The sequence below is a fragment of the Aptenodytes patagonicus genome, chromosome W, assembly GCF_965638725.1.
Source record: "Aptenodytes patagonicus chromosome W, bAptPat1.pri.cur, whole genome shotgun sequence".
NCBI classification, from domain to species: Eukaryota; Metazoa; Chordata; class Aves; order Sphenisciformes; family Spheniscidae; genus Aptenodytes; species Aptenodytes patagonicus.
Window position 1 is genome coordinate 46,033,315 of NC_134981.1, and position 9,101 is coordinate 46,042,415.

Consider the following 9,101-nt stretch of genomic DNA (forward strand, 5'->3'; position numbering starts at 1 on the left):
CCCAAAAGCTAACTGTATTGGAAGCCGAAGTGAGTCTAACTGGGAATGGGTGGCAGAAGCACCCCATTGTGACTGGCCCAGAGGCTCCGTGCATCCTTGGCATAGACTACCTCAGGAGAGGGTATTTCCAGGACCCAAAAGGGTACCGGTGGGCTTTTGGTATAGCTGCCTTGGAGACGGAGGAGATTATACAGCTGTCCACCTTGCCTGGTCTCTCGGAGGACCCCTCTGTTGTGGGGTTGCTGAGGGTCAAAGACCAACAGGTGCCAATCGCAACCACAACGGTGCAACAGCGGCAATATCGCACCAACCGAGACTCCCTGATTCCCATCCATAAGCTGATTCGTCGACTGGAGAGCCAAGGAGTGATCAGCAAGACTCGCTCACCCTTTAACAGTCCCATATGGCCAGTGCGGAAGTCTAATGGAGAGTGGAGACTAACAGTAGACTATCGTGGCCTAAATGAAGTCAGGCCACCGCTGAGTGCTGCCATGCCAGACATGCTAGAACCTCAATACGAACTGGAGTCAAAGGCAGCCAAGTGGTATGCCACAACTGATATTGCTAATGCGTTTTTCTCAATCCCTTTGGCAGCAGAGTGCAGGCCACAGTTTGCTTTCACTTGGAGGGGCGTCCAGTACACCTGGAACCGACTGCCCCAGGGGTGGAAACACAGCCCCACCATTTGCCATGGAGTGATCCAGACTGCACTGGAACAGGGTGGAGCTCCGGAACACCTGCAATACATTGATGACATCATCGTGTGGGGCAACACAGCAGCAGAAGTTTTTGAAAAAGGGAAGGAAATAGTCCAAATCCTGCTGAAGGCCGGTTTTGCCATAAAACAAAGTAAGGTCAAGGGGCCTGCAAAGGAGATCCAGTTTTTAGGAATAAAATGGCAAGATGGTCGTCGTCAGATCCCAATGGATGTGATCAACAAAATAACAGCCATGTCTCCACCAACTAGCAGAAAGGAAACACAAGCTTTCTTAGGCGTCGTGGGTTTTTGGAGAATGCATATTCCAAATTACAGTCTGATTGTAAACCCTCTCTATCAAGTGACCCGAAAGAAGAACGATTTCAAATGGGGCCATGAGCAACGACAAGCCTTTGAACAAACTAAACAGGAGAGAGTTCATGCAGTAGCCCTGGGGCCAGTCCGGGTAGGGCAAGATGTAAAAAATGTGCTCTACACCACAGCCGGGGAGAACGGCCCTACCTGGAGCCTCTGGCTGAAAGCACCAGGGGAGACTCGAGGTCGACCCCTAGGGTTTTGGAGTCGGGGATACAGGGGATCTGAGGCCCGCTATACTCCAACTGAAAAAGAGATATTAGCAGCATATGAAGGGGTTCGAGCTGCTTCGGAAGTGATCAGCACTGAAGCACAGCTCCTCCTGGCACCCCGACTGCCGGTGCTGGGCTGGATGTTCAGAGGGAGGGTCCCCTGTACCCATCATGCAACTGATGCTACATGGAGTAAGTGGGTCGCACTGATCACACAACGGGCTCGAATAGGAAACCCCAGTCGCCCAGGAATCCTGGAAGTGATCATGGATTGGCCAGAGGGCAAAGATTTTGGAATATCGCCAGAGGAGGAGGTGACGGGTGCTGAGGAGGCCCCGATGTAAAATGAACTACCAGAAAATGAGAAGCAATATGCCCTGTTCACTGATGGGTCCTGTCATCTTGTGGGAAAGCATCAGAGGTGGAAAGCTGCTGTATGGAGTCCTATGCTGAAGGAGAAGGTGAATCGAGCCAATTTGCAGAAGTAAAGGCCATCCAGCTGGCTTTAGGCATTGCTGACCGAGAAAAGTGGCCAGTGCTCTATCTCTATACTGACTCAGGGATGGTGGCAAATGCCCTGTGGGGGTGGTTGCAGCAATGGAAGCAGAGCAAGTGGCAGCACAGAGGCAAACCCATCTGGGCTGCCGCATTGTAGCAAGATATTGCTGCCCGGGTGGAGAACCTGGTTGTAAAAGTCCGTCACGTAGATGCTCACGTACCCAAGAGTCGGGCCACTGAAGAACATCAAAACAACCAGCAGGTGGATCAGGCTGCTAGGATTCAAGTGGCTCAGGTGGAGCTGGACTGGCAACATAAGGGTGAATTATTTATACCTCGGTGGGCCCATGACACCTCAGGTCACCAAGGAAGAGATGCAACATACAGATGGGCTCGTGATCGAGGGGTGGACTTGACCATGGACACTATTGCACAGGTTATCCATGAATGCGAAACATGCGCTGCGATCAAGCAAGCCAAACGGTTAAAGCCTCTCTGGTATGGAGGACGATGGCTGAAATATAAATATGAGGAGGCCTGGCAGATCGATTATATCACACTCCCACAAACCCGCCAAGGCAAGCGCCACGTGCTTACAATGGTGGAGGCAACCACCGGATGGCTGGAAACATATCCCGTGCCCCATGCCACTGCCCGGAACACTATCCTGGGCCTTGAAAAGCAAGTCCTATGGCGACATGGCACCCCAGAAAGAATTGAGTCAGACAACGGGACTCATTTCCGAAACAACCTCATAGACACCTGGGCCAAAGAGCACGGCATTGAGTGGGTGTATCACATCCCCTGTCATGCACCAGCTTCTGGGAAAATCGAACGATACAATGGACTGTTAAAGACTACACTGAGAGCAATGGGTGGTGGGACATTCAGACATTGGGACACGCATTTAGCGTGTTATAATAGTTATACTAATAATACACAGATGTACTAATAACACTAATAATATTATATGCCATACTAATGTTATTATAATAAGAATCACCCAGACTAATGAAGAATAACTTCAGTGAAACCAAGCAAAGCACAGTGATGATGGTACCAGGACTGACTTCGACATGAAACAATCCAACACCACACACCATCTCCATTTTTCCTGCCCTGGAAGATTATTACGACAGATGGAGCCCGAAGTCATGGACTAAATGAACTCACCGAACATTTTAGAGGGATGGCCCACAGACTAAGGGAATGCTATCTCTGTGTGTTTGTATATATATATATATAAAAAAAAAAAAGGGGGTGGTGATTAATGAAAATGTACTGGAAAATGTGAGACTTGAGCATGACGCAGATGGTATAGAATAAGGGGTGGATATTGTCCTGGTTTCGGCAGGGATAGATTTAATTTCCTTTCTAGTAGCTGGTACAGTGTTTTGGATTTAGGATGAGAACAAAGTTGATAACGCACTGATGTTTTAGTTGTTGCTAGGTAATGCTTACACTAGCCAAGGACTTTTTAGTTTTCCATGCTCTACCGACTGAGAAGGCTGGAGGTGCACAAGAAGCTGGGAGGGGGCACAGCCAAACTGGCCAAAGGGACATTCCATACCATGTGATGTCATGCTCAGTACATAAACTGGGGAAAGCTGGCCGAGGGGGGCCCGCTGCTCGGGAACTGGCTGGGCATCGGTCGGTGGGTGGTGAGCAATTTGTACTGTGCATCACTTGCTTTGTCTATTATTATTATTATTATTATTACATTATTATTATCATTTTATTTCAATTATTGAACTGTTTTTATCTCAACCCACGAGTTTTTCTCACTTGTGCTCTTCTAATTCTTTCCCCCCTCCCATTGCGGGGGGGGAGTGAGCGAGCGGCTGTGTGGTACTCAGTTTCTGACTGAGGTTAAACCACGACATTATTTTATTTCAATTATTAAACTGTTCTTATCTCAGCCCACGAGTTTTCTCACTTTTACTCTTCTGATTCTCTCCCCCATCCCACCAGGGCGGGGGGAGAGTGAGCAAGTGGCTGGGTGGTGCTCAGTTGCTGGCTGAGATTAAACCACGACACCAGTCTAGAGAGTGGTGGCACCAGAGTATGGAGCACTCAGTTGTTTCTTGTTTGAAAAGTTTGTGGCCTCCAGAATTCCAGTGACCTCTCGTTAAAAGTGGTAAGAACATTGCTGTCTTCTGACTGGGGTTGTTCTTCAGCTATTTCAACTGAAATAGCTAGTTGTAGAGAAGAGTCAGATAGAGACATAGAAGGAACTTGGCTGTAGCCTTTCTTTAGGGATTACTGCTGGTTTTTTTCCTGAGGAGGTAACTTTCTGAGCATCAACTCTCATTCCTCTTCTGCATTTCCTGTACTATCCACCTTGAAGGTGCCCGGCATGATGCAGAAATCCAATGTATTTTGAGATATCATGGTCATCCCTATAGAAAGATCAAAGGGGGAGTGATGAGGGTGGCTTAAAGGGGCAGGCACCACCTTGATGGTGAAACTGAATTGGGAAAAAAGCTTTCTGATAGAAATTCCTAGTCTGTATTGTGGAAGGATTCTACCAGGACTCCAAGTGACACCCTGTGCACACAGAGACAGGCCATTGCTTACAGATAGAGGCAAGTCTTGTGGTACTCTCTTTCCAGCAGGCAGCATTTCCTGGGTGGTGATTAGCTAACAATACATTTCTTGTTCTCCTAGCAGCAAGAATCTGTAAATCTAACAGTGTCTGTTCTGAACTGGAGGAAGCAGTAGCAAGCACTGTTTTCCTGGGCAGACCCTATCCTGAGAGGCAGCTTGCCATAAGCTTTTGATATCAAAATGCCTTTCCTGGACAGGACTAGACTTTATTTCAGGAAGACCAGGCTGAAACAGCAATAGAATACCTGGAAGACAATGAGTAGCCACTTGAAAGAGAGATTGCAGCCCCTGGTGGCACAGAGGTGGGCATTTTTGATTAGTCTTAGCTGCATACACAGGAGACTTGCAGAAGGGACAGATGGAGCAATATAACTCTTAACTTTGCTTCTTCTCCCTTCAGCATGCGGATACTGCAGGACACTGGGGCCAGTGTAAACTGCTCCAGTCAACACTGCTGTACTGGGTTTGGCTGGGATAGAGTTAAATTTTCTTCATCGTAGCTAGTATGGGGCTATGTTTTGGATTTGTGCTGAAAAGAGTTTTGGTAACACAGGGATGTTTTAGTTACTGCTGAGCAGTGCTTGCACAGCGTCAAGGCCTTTTCTGCTTCTCGTACTGCCCTGCCAGTGAGTAGGCTGGGGGTGCACAAGAAGTTGGGAGGGGACACAGCCAGGACAGCTGACCCCAACCGACCAAAGGGATATTCCATACCAAATGACATTGATAACGTCAGCACTCAGAAGTATAGCTCCAGGTTCTCAAAAGAATAGGAGGTAATGATGACATCAGTGCTTAGAAGTATAGCTCCAGATCCTCAAAGAATAGGAGAGAATGATAACATCAGTGCTCAGAAGTATATGTAACACCCTGTAACAGTAATAGGAGAGAACAAGGGCAAACCATACATCAGTAGTTAACCTTTAAAGTTAACCTTTAAGAAAGACAAGAATGACTCAGACTGAAGGACGCCAAATTGAAGAGGTGAGCAAAAGGACACAGTGAGGAAGACTATTGATGTCCACCAGAGGACCCTGAGAGACCACCAATGAACATAAGAGCGCATGCGTTAAAGACTTCTACATATGTTAATGAGTTCCAGGAAATAACATGACTATGTTAATCATTTCTAGGAAATCTAATGAATATGTATATTCTAATTGTATATAACTTCTGAAGTTGAACAACTCGGCGCGCACATTAGGTTGGAATGATCCCCTGTGTGCCCGGTGCCGCAATAAAGAATGCCTGCTTTCTAAAACTCCAAATTGAGTCTTAGAGAGTTTTTCATCTGCCGACTTACGGTAACAACATCATGCTCAGCAATCAAAGCTGGGGGAAGAAAAAGAAAGGGGGGACATTTGGAGTTATGGCATCTGTCTTCCCAAGTAACCGTTACGTGTGATGGAGCCCTGCTTTCCTGGAGATGGCTGAACACCTGCCTGCCAATGGGAAGGAGTGAATGAATTCCTTGTTTTGCTTTGCTTGCGTGTGTGGCTTTTGCTTTACCTATTAAACTGTCCTTATCTCAACCCATGAGTTTTCTCACTTTTACCCTTCCGATTCTCTCCCCCATCCCACTGGAGGGGGAGCGAGCAAGTGGCTGTGTGGTGCTTAGCTGCTGGCTAAGGTTAAACCACGACAACTGCTGGTAGCCTGCCCTGACATACCTAAGATGTTGTAAGGAAGGGCTTACAGCTTGCTCTTCTGTTTGTCAAGGGAAAGGGCTTCAGTTGGCTTCAAGGCCTTCAGGACAGATGCTCAAGGAAGAATGTGAATGTACAGAGAGGTGGCTGAGGATATTCGTTGAACATATCTCATGAAGTAAACTGGTCACAGGAAGAGATTAAGCTGTTTCATTAGCTAGTTCACAACTGATACTTGTGTTCTCAGGCAGGGCTTCTGAAAATAGATTCCCCTTTGTCATTGTGATTAGATTTGGAAATCACAACTATTTTGTTGTCTTGGAAGGTCTCGCACCTACCCTGCCTTTAAGATTATGCCCTGAAGACCCCTGCTAGAGTAGAAATTACCAGAGTGTGCGTGGTGCCAAACCAAACACCAGTGTTATAGGACTGTGTATACAGGATATTAAGGAGTATCCGGGAGTGTGAGAGGGAGATAGATTGGTGGAGCCACACCCTACCGTCCCTGAGGCAAAGGCAGAAGATGGAGGCTCCGCGAGAAGCAGAGGATCCCCTGCCCTCTTGCCACCAGGTAGAAAGAGGGGACCTAAGCAACGGGAGGGAATGGAAACAGGTCCCTGCTCGGGGTGCCAGCCGAACGCCCGCCCGGCCTCCCTCACCTTCCCAGTTGCCCTTACAGAACAGATATGGGGCCCTGGAACTCGAGGGCGAGGCAAACGAGGATGTAGACGAAGGTCCATCCAGGAGGTTGCCTAGGGTGAGGCAGTCAGCCCCACGCATTATGACTGCCTCTGCTAAGAAAAAAAGGAGGGTAATTGTCATAGGCGATTCCCTTCTGAGGGGAACAGAGGGCCCTATATGCCGACCGGACCCATCCCACAGGGAAGTCTGCTGCCTCCCTGGGGCCCGGGTCAGAGACATTACTAGGAAACTCCCTGGTCTGGTACGGTCTTCCGATTACTACCCGCTGCTGGTTATACAGGCTGGCAGTGATGAGGTTGCAGAGAGAAGTCCTGCAGTGATCAAAAGGGACTTCAGGGCACTGGGGAGACTGGTTGAAGGATTGGGAGCACAGGTAGTGTTTTCCTCTATCCCTACAGTGGCAGGGAAGGATACTGAAAGGAGCAGGAAAACACACCTGATCAACACGTGGCTCAGGGGCTGGTGCCATCAGAGGAATTTTGGCTTTTTTGATCATGGGAAGGTTTACACGGCACCGGGCCTGCTGGCGGCAGATGGAGTCCAGCTGTCTCACAGGGGGAAAAGGATCATGGCTCATGAATTGGCGGGGCTCATTGAGAGGCCTTTAAACTAGGTTCGAAGGGGGAAGGGGATAAAACCAGGCTCGCTAGAGATGAGCCTAGGGGTGGCGAGCCGATGCCGGGGGCGTAATCGATAGCCCAGCTCAAGTGCATCTACACCAATGCACACAGCATGGGCGGCAAACAGGAGGAGCTGGAAGCCGTTGTGCAGCAGGAGAGATATGACTTATTCGCCATCACAGAAACATGGTGGGGTGACTCTCACGATTGGAGTGCTGCAATGGATGGCTATAGACTCTTCAGAAGGGACAGGCGAGGAAGGAGAGGCGGTGGGGTGGCCCTGTATGTTAGGGAGTGTTTCGATTGTCTAGAGCTCAACGATTGTGATGATGATACGGTCGAGTATTTATGGGTAAGGATGAGGGGGAAGGCCAACGAGGCAGATATCCTGCTGGGAGTCTGTTATAGACCACCCAACCAGGATGAAGAGGCGGATGAAGCGTTCTACAAGCGGCTGGCAGAAGTCTCTCAATCGCTAGCCCTTGTTCTCGTGGGGGACTTCAACTTCCCGGACGTCTGCTGGAAATACAACACGGCAGAGAGGAAGCAGTCTAGGAGGTTCCTGGAGTGTGTGGAAGACAACTTCCTGACACAGCTGGTGAGGGAGCCTACCAGGGGAGGTGCCTCGCTCGACCTGCTGTTTACTAACAGAGAAGGACTGGTGGGAGATGTGGTGGTCGGAGGCCGTCTTGGGCTTAGCGACCATGAAATGGTAGAATTCTCCATTCTTGGTGAAGTAAGGAGGGGGGCCAGCAAAACCGCAACCATGGACTTCCGGAGGGCGGACTTTGGCCTGTTCAGGACGCTGGTTGAGAGAGTCCCTTGGGAGACGGTCCTGAAGGGCAAAGGGGTGCAGGAAGGCTAGACGATCTTCAAGAAGGAAGTCTTAAAGGCGCAAGAGCAGGCTGTCCCCATACGCCGTAAGAAGAACGGGCGGGGAAGACGACCGGCCTGGCTGAACGGGGAGGTCTTGCTGGGACTCAGGAAAAAAAGGAGAGTTTACCGCTTGTGGAAGAAGGGGCAGGCGACTCAAGAAGAGTACAGGGATCTCGTTAGGTCGTGCAGAGAGGAAATGAGAAAGGCAAAAGCCCAGCTAGAACGCAATCTGGCCGCTGTCGTTAAAGACAACAAAAAAAGTTTTTACAAATACATGAATGACAAGAAGAGAGCCAAGGAGAATCTCCATCCTTTATTGGATGCAGGGGGGAACATTGTCACCGAGGATGAGGAAAAGGCTGAGGTACTCAATGCCTTCTTTGCCTCAGTCTTTAACAGGCAGACCAGTTATCCTCAGGGTACTCGCCCCCCCGAGCTGGAAGACAGGGACGGCGAGCAGGATGAACCCCCCATAATCCAAGAGGAAGCAGTCAACGACCTGCTACGCCACCTGGATGCTCACAAGTCTATGGGGCCGGATGGGATCCACCCGAGAGTGCTGAGGGAGCTGGCGGAGGTGCTCGCCAAGCCACTCTCCATCATTTATCAGCAGTCCTGGTTAACGGGGGAGGTCCCGGACGACTGGAGGCTTGCCAATGTGACGCCCATCTACAAGAAGGGCCGGAAGGAGGATCCGGGGAACTCCAGGCCTGTCAGCCTGACCTCGGTGCCGGGGAAGATTATGGAGTGGTTCATCTTGAGGGCGCTCACAAGGCATGTGCGGGACAACCAGGGGATCAGGCCCAGCCAGCACGGATTCATGAGAGGCAGGTCCTGCTTGACCAACCTGATCTCCTTCTATGACCAGGTG